Consider the following 4,297-nt stretch of genomic DNA (forward strand, 5'->3'; position numbering starts at 1 on the left):
AATACTTTTTTAACCTGAAGGTTCAATTCTACCCTAAAGCCATGAAAGATTAGGGCTGCTCTGATTGCCCAGTTTATTTTGTGTCAACAGAGCTATATGCTCTCTCTCTCCCTAGTGGGTGCTAGTGATATGGACATGCCACTTGTTTAATCCAGATAAGAAATAAATATGAATACGGTACAATATCTGCACTTGTTAATCAGATGCCTATTACCTCCACATACATGTGCTGCTTGCGCTATTGTTGACACTGCACTGTTCTGTCATCTATGTTTCTGCAATCTCTGATTGAACATCAACAAGGCATCATTTTCCTACTGCATCAGTCATAGGCCTTGATATCATGCCCAAATCATTGGCATACGTCGGCTTATCGTGATAATCATAATTATTTTTGCTGTTCTTATTCTGAATAACGTGTAGCACACTTGTCTTGCAAGCTTCATTTAATCATTTGTCAGTGTGCCATATAGGAGAAATATCTCTAATAACAATATATTCATGACATTTGAGACAATCTGCATAATTGATAACGGTGAGTTGGTGTGCTTTGTGATTCTGGTTTGACTTTTGGGCCCCAAAACACCTTGCAGTTTGTTCTGCAGAGCAAAGTCCATCGCTTAAACGACCTTAAATATGGTCAGAACTTGTTTTTTATTCTTTATCCCAAAAACATCCAAATTGTCTTATTATACCAGTATATGCTATAATGTATGGTATACTATATAATTCAAATTAGTCATTTTGAGTTAATTTAGTGGATGATAGAAACCAGGGTTTGCATAATGCATTTTTGTTTGGTGGTTTGCTTAGAACATTTCACTACTTAATAGCCTTAACATTTGTAAATGAGGTCAGAAAAAGGTTCTATTTATTTGGCATTGGTAATGTTAGCCTACTTGACTATAAAAGTTCTGCAAAATAGGAGACTGACCATCAACAGTTATATGTATGCATGTAGCCTATTAATTTATGTTTTAGCCTATTATTAGTAGAATATTAATACATATAAAAAATCTGCATACTGTTCCTCTACGTTTCAAAGCAGTACTAGGAGAAATGTGCATCAAGTGTAGGTTAAGTGTAGTGTATGTTAATATATTTTAGACATGGGATACACCGGCCTACTACTTGGTGGTGCATGACTGTGCTTTTAAGTGCTCAAGACACCTGCAAGTGTGGGTATTGGGACAGACCCAATATCACTTCACCTTATGTCATGTCACTTCCTGCTCTGCTGTTGTTGGAAAGATACATAGTTTTCAGCTGCTTGTATACGTGACCTTTTTGTTAGAAAAGATGACCTTTGTCAAAATACATAAAAACAACCTGTTTAACTCTTCACAGCCATGTGGAATTTGACCCTTCAGGAACAAAGAACTGCTCTACTATTTTGAGTATTTTGAATAATGTTTTGTACTTTTCAAACAAAAACACACAAATTAAAAACACCCAATTCAAAAAGAAAATTAAATTATAAAAATGAATATACTCTAATTGCTGAGTGTTTTGCACACATGCACAAAGTCCAGATTACAATGTGTGACTCCTGCTTGGATTTCTTTCTTTCTTTCTTTCTTTCTTTCTTTCTTTCTTTAGTTTTTAGCTGTTATGCAGGAAAAACAATATAAAAGAAACTATATAATCATGTCACCAGGTAAGCTGAATATCAATCAGTATAAAGAGAGGAAAAGGTAGCATTTATAAATGGGAAAATCCATATATATATGAAATCCATAAAAAAAACTCTTGAGGACATAAACATGTAATGTTAAATAGCTATCTGAAGAATTGTCAGTTTTTTTCCCCTCAAATGATGAAACATGCTATGAATTACATTGTTAAGTCAGTTTGAAATATGTCCAGCCACCCTAATGAATGAAACTTTAGGCTAATGGGGAAAGATGGTGGCACCAAAGATAGTTTCCCTCCGCAGATGATGATATTTGCCCTTGACCCACATTGATCGAACATTACAGATGTTGCCATAATCACCGCAATTATTTTCAATTTGCCATCATCCCTTCTCTCCTTGGTGAATTAGAGAGAACTTCAAATGAACAAGACTGCAGAGATTGTCCCCATGAATTTTAAGTGTCATTTCCTCTATTTAGATTAGATGAGCCACGGGTCACCTTTTCCAATGTTCAGACTTTCTAAAGCCGGGAAACTATCATCAGCCTCTGAGGAATATGTAAGATTAGTTATGCAATGTCAATTACATCAGTCATCAGTTATGCCACAGTGGACATTAGATCAGTTCTGAGTGATGGTAGGGGTATTCCTCATGACCTTCCACTGGTAAAGTCTATATTATTTTGTGGTTCTTGGGCCAGAGAGTGGCCCAGGAATGAAGGAGGTTTCTGTGTCAGGGAGGCACAGTGTCAGGTCCTCTCCAAGCTCCAGGGACAGAAACCAAAGTGGACAGCTGCCGATGTCTGAATGCCCCGGCACACAGGAAATGGCTAAGAGACACACACATAGCTGTCTGTTGGCATTAGCATGAGTGACAGTCTCACCACCTTCAGAGTCACACGGACATGGATCTCCGTGTCAGAGAGGAAATGATACTGAACTGCAGGTAGGTGATACAGACATGCGATGCAACCGTGGCCTCAGGAATGTAATGTGTCCACAGTGGTAGACAGGAATCACTGACCATGACGTAGTATGTCATTATGACAAACAAGCCCAAAGGAACAGCACTAGGCTGTACAGCAATTTTTTGTCAAAATTGCAGGTCACATGACACTCTTGGGCTCAAAAAGAAAGTATATTTGCTCATATTTTAGTACAAAGCCTCCTTGTTTTCTGATCTGCTTCCGTTTGCTCTGTTAAATTTTTGTCACTGCATTACCAGTAAGCCACTTACTCCAACATACAGAACAATAATTCTAGTGCTTGAGTTCCACCCTGAACATTTTGGCAGTGCACCACTGTAGCATGCGGTTAGCATGCTCATGGATAAATGCTCACCAGTTTCGCCAAGTTACCATGGTTACCCATGCTCATGTAGTGTCACTGCTGTCATCATCATTAAAATATCTGCCGCTATCCACATATTTAAACGATATCGCATCTCCTCCGTCCCCCCTCATCTCTGTGACAGTCGACTAGAGGCCCTGGCCATTATCGGAGACCCGACTTTTAATTAACGACTGTCTTTTATTTGAGGAAATACAGTGTTTATGTGTGAATGGATTCAGCTGGCTTTGTTGTTGAAAGGATTTTAATGCCCAATGTGCTGTGGCCTCAAAGATGGGGATGTTCTTTCAATACATCCATGATAAGTACTGATACAGTGATATAGGGCAGCACTAATTTATGCCAATAAAAGTTGCTTACGCAGCACATATACCCAGTATGTGTTTTTCTCTTCTTGAGTGGCTTCATTGTGCAGCCCACAAGACACGTTCTTTTGTCTCTTTCCAACACATTAAAGTTTAAAAATTCTCGATGCAAACGGTATCAACTGGTCTTGTCTGCCATTTGATATGTCCTGTCAACAGTTTTACAGATGTGTCTTTTATAATGGTGGTAGATGGGGAAAATTATAAGGAGGTTTTTTTGTTTTTTTTCACAGTACAGTTGGCCACTGGGCCATGAAGTGCCATTAAGCCACATTGACTGTATACAGTTGTCACTTGTGTAAAGCAAAGCAAAACTCTTTAGTGCCACTTGCATTTTTTCAGACATATTCTCAATTTGTATTCCAAGCATACGATGGCACTGTCAATTTCAGTGGTGTGATAATGCTTGGCAAGTTTGTTTTGTTCATCTAACCAGCATGGTCTTGAGGGTACAGGCTCCTCATGCTGGCACAGAATGTACATGCATGTCAGCTGTCATGTAATGTGAGGAATGATGATGGTAATATGAAGAGCCAATGTGAGGAAACACATAGGTTCTTTAAATTGGCCTCAGTGTGTCCCAAAACCCTCAAAAATATCTAGTGCTATTGAAGAGGTAGATAGGGTGACTGTATTTTCAATCCCCCAAACTGGGACACTTAAGTGTATTGCATGTTTATGCACACACACATATGGGCTTATGCACGCACCATTAATGTTTTCATCAGGATGGGGGACCATTATTTCAGCGCTTAGCACACCATTCAACACCATGGACAGCGCCTGAGCCGACGAAAGATTGTGTTTTGTTTCCCAAAATCCACCGAGATATTTGTCAGTGTGCACAAGTGCAGGCTGCCAGCTAAATGGCTGACTGTGACACATTCTCTGCCAGCTTTTTTTGATTTTTTTTTTATAAACATAACACGGTACAAATCTCTACGTGA

This window comes from Thunnus maccoyii, chromosome 19 (assembly GCF_910596095.1).
Source record: "Thunnus maccoyii chromosome 19, fThuMac1.1, whole genome shotgun sequence".
Taxonomy (NCBI): Eukaryota; Metazoa; Chordata; class Actinopteri; order Scombriformes; family Scombridae; genus Thunnus; species Thunnus maccoyii.